Source organism: Hyla sarda, chromosome 2 (assembly GCF_029499605.1).
Source record: "Hyla sarda isolate aHylSar1 chromosome 2, aHylSar1.hap1, whole genome shotgun sequence".
NCBI classification, from domain to species: Eukaryota; Metazoa; Chordata; class Amphibia; order Anura; family Hylidae; genus Hyla; species Hyla sarda.
Window position 1 is genome coordinate 379,023,646 of NC_079190.1, and position 14,509 is coordinate 379,038,154.

Genomic DNA, 14,509 nt, shown 5'->3' on the forward strand with positions numbered 1-14,509 from the left:
GGGAGGAAAATGGAATTATGGGATTTGTAGGCAAAAAAGAAAACTCAAACAGGAAATACCAGTTCACAAAAAGCTAGCCACAGTGTTATCGTAATCTCACAACATAGCCATTTAGCCCCAAGACAAGCGCAGATCCTTCCTAAGCATGTCCATTACTGTCTGCCTGGTACGTACTAAAATCACCTTATGGTGGATAACCCCTTTAAGGACCAGAGCATTTTTTGCAAATCTGACCACTGTCACTTTAAGAAGAAACAAACTTATGATATAGATCAGTGATTCCCAACCGCGGTGCCTCGGCACACGTGTGTGCCGTTCAGCACTGCCCGTGGTGCCGCGGGATTTTGCCGTGATTTTTTTTTCTTTTTTATTATTATTTTTTTAAATGTCCCGCCCTGGCCTGACGGCGCAGGGGGGAAGGGAAGTCTGTGTGCGCAGTGCGCGCACAGCGTCCCCCTGCATCTCCTGCGTTCCCCTCCGTCCCCTGCGTCTCCCGCGTCCCCCGTGTTCCCCCTCCTTCCTCCTCTGTTCCCTGTGTCCCCCTCGTCCCCCTCCTTCACCCTCCGTCTCCTGCATCTCCCTCCATCCCCCTCTCCCTTACGGCGCAGTGAGACGAAAATGGGTCCCTGCCTGGGGCGGAACGAGCTGCACCTGCGCCGGACTCCCGTGCCTGCTGTGGAACTGCAAGCTGCACGGGCCGGCTTGCTTAAGGTACCGTACCCTTTCCACCCCTCTGTTCACCTTCTCAACCCTGTCTAAACCCCCCACCGTCACCCAGGTCTACCCTCTACCCCCCCCCCGTCACTCATATCCACCCCCCCTGTCAGCCATGTCAGCCTTGTCCGCCTTGTCCACCTCCCTGTCCATCTCTATCACCCATGTGCACCGGCCCCTGTCACCCATGTCCACCCCCCTGTCACCCATGTCCACCCCCCCTGTCACCCATGTGCACCCTCCCTGTCACCCATGTCCACCCCCCATGTCACCCATGTCCACCCCCCCTGTCACCCATGTCCACCCCCCCTGTCACCCATGTCCACCCCCCCTGTCACCCATGTAATCCCTCCCTGTCACCCATGTCCACCCCCCTGTCACCCATGTAATCCCTCCCTGTCACCCATGTCCACTCCCCCTCTCACCCATGTCCACCCTCCTGTCATCCACTCCCCTTGTCCACTCCCCTGTCCATCCCTGTCACTCATGTTTACCCCCCTGTCTACCCCCGTAGTCTACTCTGTCACCCATGCCCACCCTCCTGTTCACCCATCTGTCCCTTTGTTACCCCAGTCCACCCCTCTGTCACTCCTGTCCCTCTTTTACCCCCTTGTCCACCCCTCTGACCCCCTGTCTCCCCTGTCCACCCTCCTGTCACCCATGTCCACCCCCTGTCCACCCCTCTGTCACCCCCTATGCCCCCGTCACCCATGTTCACTCTTCTACACCCATCTATAACCCTTGTACACCTCCCTACACCCCTCTGTACACTCCTCTACACCCCTCTGTCACCCATGTACACTCCTCACCCCTCTGTCACCCATGTCCGCCTTGTCCACCCCTCTGTCACCCATGTACACCCCTCTACACCCCTCTGTCACCCATGTACACTCCTCTACACCCCCCTGTACACTCCTCTACACCCCTGTCACCCATGTACACTTCTCTACACCCCTCTGTACACTCCTCTACACCCCTCTGTCACCCATGTACACTCCTCTACACCCCCCTGTACACTCCTCTACACCCCTCTGTCATCCATCTACACTCCTCTACACCCCTCTGTCACCCATGTACACTCCTCTACACCCCTCTACACCCCTCTGTACACTCCTCTACACCCCTCTGTACACTCCTCTACACCCCTCTGTACACTCCTCTACACCTCTCTGTACACTCCTCTACACCCCTCTGTCATCCATCTACACTCCTCTACACCCCTCTGTCACCCATGTACACTCCTCTACACCCCTCTACACCCCTCTGTACACTCCTCTACACCCCTCTGTACACTCCTCTACACTCCTCTACACCCCTCTGTACACTCCTCTACACCCCTCTGTACACTCCTCTACACCCCTCTGTACACTCCTCTACACCTCTCTGTACACTCCTCTACACTCCTCTACACCCCTCTGTACACTCCTCTACACCCCTCTGTCACCCATGTACACTTCTCTACAACCCTCTGTCATCCATGTACACTTCTCTACACCCCTCTGTACACTCCTCTACACCCCTCTGTCACCCATGTTCACTCCTATACACCCCTCTGTCACCCATGTACACTCCTCTACACCCCTCTGTACACTCCTCTACACCCCTCTGTCACCCATGTACACTTCTCTACAACCTCTGTCATCCATGTACACTTCTCTACACCCCTCTGTCACCCATGTACCCTCCTCTACACCCCTCTGTCACCCATGTACACCCCTCTACACCCCTCTGTCACCCATGTACACCCCTCTGTCACCCATGTACACTTCTCAACACCCCTCTGTCACCCATGTACACTCAACTACACCCCTTTGTCACCCATGTACACTCCTCTACACCTCTCTGTCCACTCCTCTACAACCATCTGTCCACTCCTCTACACCCCTGTCATCCATGTACGCTCCTATACACCACTCTGTACACTCCTCTACACCCCTGTCACCCATGTACGCTCCTCTTCACCCCTTTCACCCATGTACACTCCTCTACACCCCTCTGTCATCCATGTACACTCCTCTACACCACTCCGTACACTCCTCTACTCCCCTGTCACCCATGTACGCTCCTATACATCCCTTTCACCCATGTACACTCCTCTACACCCCTCTGTCACCCATGTATGCTCCTCTATACCCCTCTGTCACCCATGTACACCCATCCATCACCCATATACACTCCTCTACACCCATCTGTCACACATGTACACTCCTCTACACCCCTCTGTCACCCATGTACACTCCTCTACACCCCTCTGTCACCCATGTACACCCATCTGTCACCCATGTACACTCCTCTACACCCCTCTGTCACCCATGTACACCCATCTGTCACCCATGTACACTCCTCTATACCCCTCTGTCACTCATGTACAGTCCTCTACACCCCTCTGTCACTCATGTACAGTCCTCTACACCCCTCTGTCACTCATGTACAGTCCTCTATACCCCTCTGTCACCCATGTACACTCCTCTACACCCATCTGTCACCCATGTACACCCATCTGTCACCCATGTACACTCCTCTACACCCCTCTGTCACCCATGTACACCCATCTGTCACCCATGTACACTCCTCTACACCCCTCTGTCACCCATGTACACCCCTCTGTCACGCATGTACACTCCTCTACACCCCTCTGACACCCATGTACACTCCTCTATACCCCCTGTCACCCATGTACACTCCTCTACACTCCTCTGTCACCCATGTACACCCATCTGTCACCCATGTACACTCCTCTACACCCATCTGTCACCCATGTACGCTCCTCTACACCCCTGTCACCCATGTACGCTCCTCTATACCCCTGTCACCCATGTACGCTCCTCTACACCCCTCTGAACGCTCCTCTACACCCCTCTGAACGCTCCTCTACACCCCTCTGTCACCCATGTACGCTCCTCTACACCCCTGTCACCCATGTACACTCCTGTACACTCCTCTACACCCCTCTAAACCCCTTTGTCACCCATGTCCACCCCTCTGTCACCCATGTCCACTCTTCTACACCCCTCTGTCACCCATGTAAAAAAAAAGAAAAAAAAGTTTGGCGCCTAATAGGTTTGTTTTGCAGGTTTAACGGTGAAGAATTGTGTGTGGAAGAAATCGTGATGATGGCCCGGACCAGATGGAGAAGAGAAGGCAACGATGCAAATTAGAGAAGACGTCATTGGTGAGTTGCTGTATAAAGCAGCACTTTAAACTACATAAATGGATATAGTGCATTGCGGTTTTTACCGTTTTTCCTTTTTTTTTCTTCTTGCTTGTCAACCTCCGTAGCGGTGCCCCGAGGAAAAAAAATGTTCCGAGGTGTGCCCCGACCCGAAAAAGGTTGGGAAACACTGGTATAGATAATAGGTGCCACAACCTTACAATGATATAGAACTCTTGGTGATGAGAATTAAATTTCATATGAGCAATACTATTTAAATTTCAGCCTTTGAATCTCTATCTTTAAGTGGATTTGTTTCTCTTTTTTTCCCCTTTTTTTCTTTATCAACAGTGCGGCTGTCATCTTTTATATGTAAAATACAGGCTACTATATGTAGAACACCCTCTGAAGCCATAATTTTATGCAGTGGATGTGTATCAATACTGTATTTGTACTATTTATTGTGCATTTGTCACCATATCTCTATATGACAGACCTCTGACCAAGACTGACACAGACTTCCTTATTGAGACGCCTGCTTATTTCTCTTACTCTCTATCATAATACTGATTACTTTATCGTGTCTGTTCTATCAGGTACACCCATCTGCATTATTTATGTTTGTGGTTCTCTTATCCCTGATGAGTCCCCCCATCATCCGGGAGGGCGAAACACGTAGGTAAAAGAGACCTACCACAATTTTAAGATTGCATTGTACTACCCACTTATCCTTTTTTTCTATTTCCACACTTACATGAGGAGTAGATTGTATTAGGGACTTTAAGAATAGGGCCTCACCTGTACCCCTTTTTCCTCATGCCCCCAATTCATGTCTGTACCCCTTATTATCACTTTTTACTGATATTAGTAAAAGTTATGTTTTAACCAAACTCGAATGGTGTTTATACTAAGTGGTGCTTGCACTGTCACTTTAAGCATTAATAACTCTGGGATGCTTTTTTTTTTTCATTCTGATTCCCAAAATGTTTTTTCATGACATATTCTACTTTATGTTAGTGGTAAATTTTTGTCGATATTTGCATGATTTCTTGGTAAAAAAAAAATTAAAAATTTGATGAAAAATGTGACAATTTTGCATTTTTTTTACTTTGAAACGCTCTGCTTATAAGGAAAATGGACATCCCAAATAAATTATATATTGATTCACATATACAATATGTCTTCTTTATGTTTTCATCATAAAGTTGACATGTTTTTACTTTTGGAAGACATCAGAGGGCTTTTTTCAAATTTTTCAAAAAATGTTTAAAATCGGAATTTTTGAGGGACCAGTTCAGTTTTGAAGTTGATTTGAAGGGCCTTCAGATTAGAAATACCCCATAAATGACCCCATTATAAAAACTGCACCCCTCAAAGTATTCAATATGACATTCAGAAAGTGTGTTAACCCTTTAGGTGTTTCACAGGAATAGCAGTCAAGGGAAGGAGAAAATTCTAAATCTTAATTTTTTAACACTCACATGTTCTTGTAGACCCAGTTGTTGAATTTTTACAAGAGGTAAAAGGAAAGAAATCCCCCTCAAAATTTGTAACCCAATTTCTCTCGAAAAACCCACATGGCATACTATTTTGGAAACTACACCCCTCACGGAATGTAACATGGGGTACAGTGAGCCTTAACACCCCACAGGTGTTTGCCGACTTTTCGTTAAAGTTGCTGTTTTTCCCCAAATTTAACATTTTTACAAGGGGTAATAGGATAAAATGCCCCCCAAAATTTGTAACTCCATCTCTTCTGAGTATGTACCGTATATACTCGAGTATAAGCCGAGTTTTTCAGCATGATTTTTCTTGCTGAAAACGCCCCCCTCGGCTTATACTCGAGTGAACTCTCCGCCTGTGCAGTGGTCTTCAACCTGCAAACCTCCAGATGTTGCAAAACCACAACTCCCAGCATGCCCAGACAGCCATCGGCTGTTTTGAAACATCTGGAGGTCCGCAGGTTGAAGACCACTGAGGTCTTCGTCATCATCCAGACCCCCCTTTAGTTTTCTACTCACCTCCCCTCGTGGGAAGGAAGGGTGAGCTGGTCCGGGCCATCTATGCTGCAGGGACCGTCCGGTGGGGAGGGTTAGTCATTCCGGGCTGTCCATCTTCACCGGGAGGCTCTCTTCTCCGCTCCGGGCCAGCCCCGGACTAGTGACGTTGCCTTGATGACGACGCACAGGGACATCCATTCGCATGAACGTCCCTGTGCATTGTCGTCAAGGCAACGTCACTAGTCCGGGGCCAGCCCGGAGCAAAGAAGAGGGCCTCCCGGTGAAGATGGACAGCCCTGAACGACTAACCCTCCCCACCGGACGGTCCCTGCAGCATAGATGGCCTAGACCAGCTCACCCTTCCTTCCCACCGAGGGGAGGTGAGTAGAAAACTAAAGGGGGGTCTGGATGATGTAAAAGGCAGCAGTGGTCTTCAACCTGTGGACCTCCAGATGTTTCAAAACTACAACTCCCAGCATGCCCAGACAGCCGATAGCTGTCCAGGCATGCTGGAAGTTGCAGTTTTTCATCATCTGGAGGTCCGCAGGTTGAAGACCATTGAAGGGATTGACAGGCGGTGATGTTGAAGGGGGGGGGATGATGACGAGGGGGATGATGACAAGGGGGATGATGACAGGGTGATGATGAAGGGTGTGTTAATGACGGGGGTCTGGATGATGACAGGGGGGGGGATGATGTATTTCCCACCCTAGGCTTATAGTGGAGTCAATAATTTTCCTGGGTTTTTGGGGTGAAATTAGGAGCCTCGGGTTATATACGGGTCGGCTTATACTCGAGCATATACGGTAAATGCCCCATGTGGGCACGTCAAGTGCACTGCAGGCGCACTACAATGCTCAGAAGAGAAGGAGTCACATGTGGCTTTTGGAAAGCAAATTTTGCTGAAATGGTTTTTGGGGGCATGTTGCATTTAGGAAGCCCCTATGGTGCCAGAACAGCAAAAAAAAAAAAAAAAAAACACATGGCATACTAATTTGGAATCTACACCCCTCAAGAAACGTAACAAGGGGTACATTGAGCCTTAATACCCCACAGGTGTTTTATGACTTTTCGTTAAAATCAAATGTGTAAATGATTTATTTTTCACTAAAATGCTGGTTTTTTTTTGCCAATTTTACCATTTTTACAAGAGGTAATAGGAGAAAATGCCCAACAAAATTTGTAACCCCATTTCTTCTGAATATGGAAATACCCCATCTGTGGATGTAAAGTGCTCTGCGGGCAAAGAGAAGGAGTCACATTTGGCTTTTGGAATGCAAATTTTGCTGAAATGCAGTACAGTGAGCCTTAACAGGTGTTTGATAAATGTTCATTAAAGTGGGATGTGAAAAGGAAAAATTTTATTTTTTACACTAAAATGCTGGGTTACCCCAAATTTTTCATTTTCACATGTGATAATAGGAGAAAATGTCCCCGTAAATTTGTAAATACATTTTTTCGGAGTAAGGACATATCTTATATTTGGACGTAAACTGCTCTGCGGGTGCACATCAGATCTCAGAAGAGCATTTACAGAGCTACCATGGAGCCAGAACAGTGGGACCCAACCCCTCAAGTGCCATCATTTTGGAAACTACACCCCACAATAAACTTAACAAGGGGTACAGTGAGTATTTACACTTCACTGATGTTTTGTACAGTGGGCCGTAAAATGACAAAATAGGGTTTTTGCCACATTTTTAGTATGGAAATACTCCATATGTGGATGTAACATGCTGTGCGGCTGCACTACAGGGTTCAAGAGTCAAAGAGCTATGTTTGCATTTGAGGCCTATGGCATATCAATAGCTGACGGTTACATACATTCAGCGGAAAATAAAAGAAAGGAACACCCACATGTGACACCATTACAGACAGTACACCCTCTGGGGAAGGTGTATAGGGGGGAACTGGACATTTGAAACGGACGGGTGTTCACTAAATTTATTTTCCAGGAATGAATGAAGTGTACTATGGGGCAATTTTAATACTGATATGCCAATTATGTTCCCAGAATGATGAACCAGAGCATAGCCAAAACAAAAAAAAATATGCCCGCCCAAAACCCTATGCTCTGAATCATCATTCTTGGAATGTGATGTGTGTGGCCGTCCCTAACCTGTTGCCTCAAATACACACCCCGCTCAGGTGGAGAGAGAGTGCTGCACATTTGAGGCAACATAAAAAAAAGTCCCCAACGATAGTGACTCAGTGACCAGGTTTTATTTTTTGATCAAAGATTTTTTTGGGGCAATTTAGTGGTTTATGGGGTTAAAACTTGGAATGTACTCTGGACTTGGTACATTGGGGGTTGTGTGTGTGTGTGTGTGGGGGGGGGGGGTTAAGTGTGTATGTGTTTGGTGCAAACTCTATATAACGGTGTGCTAAAAATACTGTTATAAAAAAAAACGCTGCAGCCAAGGTGGCCAAAAAAAAAGGTGGCCAAATGCACTGCTCTGAAGCCCTAATAGGGCCTGGGTCATGTTGCAAAATGTGTGGCAGACCCTTGAGGACCTATTAGGTGATCAGGGGGAGGGAGTTTTTTATACTTTTTTTTTTTAAGTCCTACCTTTCCCTCCACACAAACTTACCCTGCACTAAGAGTGGCAGGAGGCCACTTCTTCTGTCCCTGGCTCCATCTCTCAGCTCTGCCCACTGACTGAGCTCGGTGGGCTAGCATAGCTGAAAGAAGGGGGCATTAACCCCTCCTCTGCCGGCTGCTATTAGTCGGACCAATAGCAGCTCATCTGGGGAGGTGACGTGATCGCCACCTCCCCCCAGCAACAGGAGGTGATTGAAGATGTATGGTACACCGCCGATCACCTTCTAATTCATGGTCATCGGGTAACACGTGACCCGTATGACTGGAATCGCCGCAGATTGCTGGTGTGAATTCACTGGCGATCTGCGCCGATCGTGGACATGGGGTCTCAGGACCCCCCCAGGCGTTATATCACAGGATACCTACTGAATGATTTCAGCAGGCATCCCGGCCCGGTACTCGCCCGGCGAGTGGCGGGGACCGGAATTTCCAAGGGCATACAGGTACGCTCTGGGTCCTTAAGTACAAGAATGTCAGGGCATACCTGTACGCCCTGTGTCCTTAAGGGGTTAAGCTTTAAAATACAGTGGCCCTGATTTATCAAACTGTGTGGGAGAAAAACTGTCTGGGTTTGCCCACAGCAACCAGTCACAGCTCAGTTTTCCTCTTAACAAGCTCTGGTAAAGTGAAAGCAGAGCTGTGATTGGTTGCTGTGGACAAAATCTCTCCATGTGGTCTGTCATACGGTTTCATAAATCAGGGCTACAGTGTGAACATGGCCTTACATTGCTTTTTGCAATAATTTACAAATAGATTGTACAAGATATGATAATGATATTGAATTAAATACTTACGATGTGAGGTTAGGTTGTTAAATACTTTACACATCATTCCTACTGTACTCTAATAAAAGTCATTAAATTGTACCTGCCCTTAGCAAAAACTTTTTATATAGATAATAACATTATATGTATATTTGCAATATACAGTGTTTCAAAAAATATGTATATTTTTGGGTGAAAAAATGCTCTGCAGCTATTGCCTGTGTGTCTCTGTGAAGAGACCAAATACAGGAATTGAGGGCAGGACAAGCAGGGCTCTGTGCAGTGAGGACAGGCAGGGCTCTGTGCAGGCTCCTGGCTTGTCAATCATCCTTCTATGTGAGTCGGGAGAATGCACAGATCCCTGCTTGTCCTTAATGCACAGAGCCCTGCTTGTCCTTAATGCACAGAGCTCTGCTTGTCCTCAGTGCACAGAACCCTGCTTGTCCTCATTGCACAGAGCCCTGCTTGTCCTCAGTGTACAGAGCCCTGCTTGTCCTCAGTGTACAGAGCCCTGGTTGTCCTCAGTGTACAGAGCCCTACTTGTCCTCAGTGTACAGAGCCCTACCTGTCCTCAGTGTACAGAGCCCTACTTGTCCTCAGTGTACAGAGCTCTGCTTGTCCTCAGTGTACAGAGCCCTGCTTGTCCTCACTGTACAGAGCCCTACTTGTCCTCAGTGCACAGAGCCCTGATTGTCCTCAGTGCACAGAGCCCTGCTTGTCCTCAGTGCACAGAGCCCTGCTTGTCCTCAGTGCACAGAGCCCTGCTTGTCCTCAGTGCACAGAGCCCTGTTGGTCCTCAGTGTACAGAGGCCTGCTTGTCCTCAGTGTACAGAGTCCTGCTTGTCCTCAGTGTACAGAGTCCTGCTTGTCCTCAGTGTACAGAGCCCTGCTTGTCCTCAGTGTACAGAGCCCTGCTTGTCCTCAGTGTACAGAGCCCTGCTTGTCCTCAGTGTACAGAGCCCTGCTTGTCCTCAGTGTACAGAGCCCTGCTTGTACTCACACACATCCTGTATTTGCTCTCTTTACAGGGACACACAGGCAATAGCTGCATGTAAATTACAAATATACATATAACGTTATTTTGTACTTTACATAAAAAGTTTTCGCTTATGACAGGTAAACTTTAAACAGTTTGGGTTAATATTTACTATTTATTATTCTTTGAAACTGAAAACAACTAGAATGTGACATATTTGGTGTTATGTCAGATGACAGAAACACTTTAGCTCTCAGGTCACACATTATTAATAAAACCTGTTTAGTAGTAGTATAGAGCAATGTTGTTTAAGCATGAAAAAATCTCTGCACCAATAAAAAGTAAAGTTTTTTTTTCACCACAGACACTTATCTCCTATCTGTAGTCACCATGTAATACCACTATACAAGGGCCAAATAATATGACTATATAATGTTCGCATATTACTACTACAGTGTCAGAATGATAATGACTTCACAGGACCACATATTACCATCATGCACTCACTAATATCACTAAACTTTGAAATTAAAATGCACTATTCAAAGACCAATATTACCACAGTAAATATCAGTTATATACAGGTGTTCTGTAGACAATACTGTATATATAATTACAGTACACATAAATACAATTAATCCAGATGCCTCATTCTCCCATTGCAGTCATTCATCTTTTTGTTTATTCTTTATCTGCCCCAGACCTCCATGAAGACTTCTTACAACCATATTGCCATTATGTACTTCACCCCCTTGTTCACTGCAATTGCGGGCTTCTCTGCTCATTCTAATGATTGGTTTTGATTGGTCCAAAAAAAAAATCATTTATAAAAGAGGGAGAGAGAAAATTGTATGAACATAGAATATAATAACAATGATCATCTTTATTGGAGAACATGAAATACTCATACATGAAAAAGCATTAGAAGCAAATCAGAAAACTGAAAAAATGGCCAAGACTATCTGAGTAATAGTAAAAAAGTACATGCCTCATAGTAGTGAATAGTTATATTACATACATGTTTTTAAAAGATATAATTGTGTATATACATAGGCAGCACTAAAGTATCCCATGTAAAGAATACAGTGCCTCATAACTAAATATCACGGGATTGCAGGCAGAAGGCACACTACCAAAAGTACAGTTGCCACATACTAAAATAGTATACGATTCAACATCATTTTTCATGTTTTTTAAGTCAAATGTGCAGTTAAGAATGCATATCATATAAAACTATACAATACAGATTCATCAGAGTTAATGCCTTCTGACATAAATCACATGTGCCTGTTATCAGAGTAGGGCATTCTGATTCTCAACATCATCTTAATATTGTCCATATAGACCAAGTCAGAGAACCCACCAAGCACTTAAAATTTATCAATTTGCAAAATTCAGGATATAATATTACTGTTCTTGATTTTGGGGAATTCACCCTCTGCCTAAAGGAAACACAACATTCTATGCCCCTAAGCTGATTGCGTTAAGCCGCACAATATTGCTATGGAATGCACTGTCTGAATCATATAACCCACCAATATTTTGAATGGAAAAACTCAGTCTGGGGAAAAAGACCCCCCTTCTTCCAGCCATAACCCATCACTACAAACATTGTTGTCTACCTAATTTTCCAGCACCCTCTCTACCTATTTATTACACTGTTCACTTCCTGATGCCACTTTATCAGCACCATCCTCCTGCTTTCCCAACTATTATGTCTGCTTCTGCCATATCTAAAGCTTCCCCAAAACAGAAGTGCATGAGATGGTAATCGTACCCCACACAACAGTAGTACCTTCCTTTGAGCCCTACACAGTTGTAGTGTCTCCCTTGTATACCCCACAAGGTAATGTCTCTCTTTGTGATTGATACAGTAATAGTTCCTCCTTAGTGCTCAAGGCACGTTCAAATTTTTTGCTCAAAGTGCCCTTGTCAATTGCAAAAACTTTTCAAGTGATAGTGAGACACCATACCTTTTGACTGGTCAGGGTCTCAGTGCTAAGACCTCCACAGATCATTAGAAGGAGTGGGGAGAACCAGGCACTTCCCTCCCCTGCTTACTGCAATCACTGTCTAGTTTCACTGCATAGGCTCCATAGACTTAAAATGGAGCCCCTTATTGCACTTATTATTATAATAGTTTCCCTTTTGCACTCCTTATAAGAGTGTCCTTATTGCCTTTAACTCATTGGAGCTGTGTCATGACTGAGGTGCAGCACCATGTACTGTATGCGCTGTGGCTGGTTAAAGGGGTACTCCGGTGAAAACCTTTTTTCTTTTAAATCAACTGGTGGCAGAAAGTTAAACATATTTGTAAATTACTTCTATTAAAAAAAAATCTTAATCCTTCCTGTACTAATTAGCTGCTGAATACTACAGAGGAAATTCTTTTCTTTTTGGAATGCTCTCTGATGACATCACGACCACAGTTCTCTCCGCTGACGTTATTATAATAATGCTTTATTTATTGTTGTCCTTAGTGGGATTTGAACCCAAGTCCCCAGCACTGCAAGGCAGCAGTGCTAACCACTGAGCCCTTAGTATGCATCTGCTATGCATGGTTGCTAAAATGGACAGAGATGTCAGCAGAAAGCACTGTGCTCGTGATGTCATCAGTGTTCCAAAAAGAAAGGAATTTCCTCTGTAGCATTCAGCAGCTAATAAGTACTGGAAGGATTAAGATTTTTTAATAGAAGTAATTTACAAATATGTTTAACTTTCTGCCACCAGTTGATTTAAAAGAAAAAAGGTTTTCACCGGAGTACCCCATTTACATTTAGTGCAGCTCAGGTAATGATTTCTGTATATTAACATATTACCCTCTGTATTTTATTGATGATATCCGGGTTGTTCAGCCTTGCTTAGAACGTGTAAAGAAGAAACTACTGAAACACTATGCCATAATATAATGCTGTTGCCACTTCCTTCTTAGCTAAAGCCTAAAAATAACACTTTGTGTAAGTAATTAACGTAGATTGGGTGAGGTCCATACCGAGTAAACTAATAGTAGCTTGTGGGTGTGGAGAGCAAAACAATAATATTTATATATTTGGCTTGTGTCTGGATGTGTCAGAATACACATGTAACAATACAATTTGTTTTAGCAGGGTTTCCCTGCTTCATCTGTTTCCTCGTTCTGTTTGAGATTTGCCAACACATTATTTTAGCAACAAAAAACCCATCATCACTCATCAGTTTCTGTGTGCTTATTGTAGGCAGGGTAGATCCTTGTCACTGTAAAATAGAGTAGATACTTAAAAATATTAGAGTGCTTCTTAAATATATCATGATCAGAACTTGTATATTATATTACCTTCAGTTAATAATGGGTTGCGACTGCAGAAATACAGATGCTGGGGGTGAAATGTAGTATTGTTCCATATACTGTATAGGTTGTAAATGGTCACTGTCATATACAACTGCTTCTCCCTATGTGAAACTCTGTGTGATTCCTACCATTTTTGAAAATCACTTAAATTACCAAAAATTATTGATTACGCTAAATAAACTGCTCTAATGTCAAGGCTGCTAAGTGTCTCTCTTCAATGCTGTAACAGAAACATCATGACAGAACACAGGAAGTAGGGCTTACCATTTGCCCTGTGCTGGAAATAGGAGAGAGAGGAAGACTGTCCACTGCACTGTCCACGCAAGGTAAATCAAGGCTTTCTTTTCATTTAAGCAGCAGTGCTTCATGTAACCCTTTCCTTGCTTTGCCGACGTGTTTTATTTCCTTTTTTCTCAAATATCACCTACCCCCCCAAAAAAATGCATCAGTAACCACTTCTCCTCCCAACATACCATCTACAATAATGTTGTGTGCAAGTCATCAGCCCAGTACAGTGCAAGCCTTTGTAGTGAACTTTTACCAGCCCTAAGTCATGACATAGCAAAGAAGAGTATTTTGATGGTTTGTGCTGTACAGTAATTGGCTAGTGAAGTAAGTGAGGAAGTAACTTTGTGTGTACTACTGGCAAACGGTCCAGCCCTGGTTCTGCTTCCTGAAAAATAAAGAATAAGGGGGCTTTTAGGGGTTCAATAACAACAGGGAGAGCACTAAAATAAACCTTGTCAGCAATCTTTAGAGTTTATTTTTAATGATAGGTACACCCATGAAGCTGCCCATAAAGCTTAGCAAACTGCTGAGTTAAAGGGGTGTTCCCCTAAATGTGTATGACATGTCCACAAGCAAGGTCAACTCTCCATACACTTTTATGGAGAAAGTGACCAACCTGAAACCAGAAGGACCTCGATTCTCTCTTTAGATAAGGGTCTCAAAAGTGATAATATGTCATAAAACAT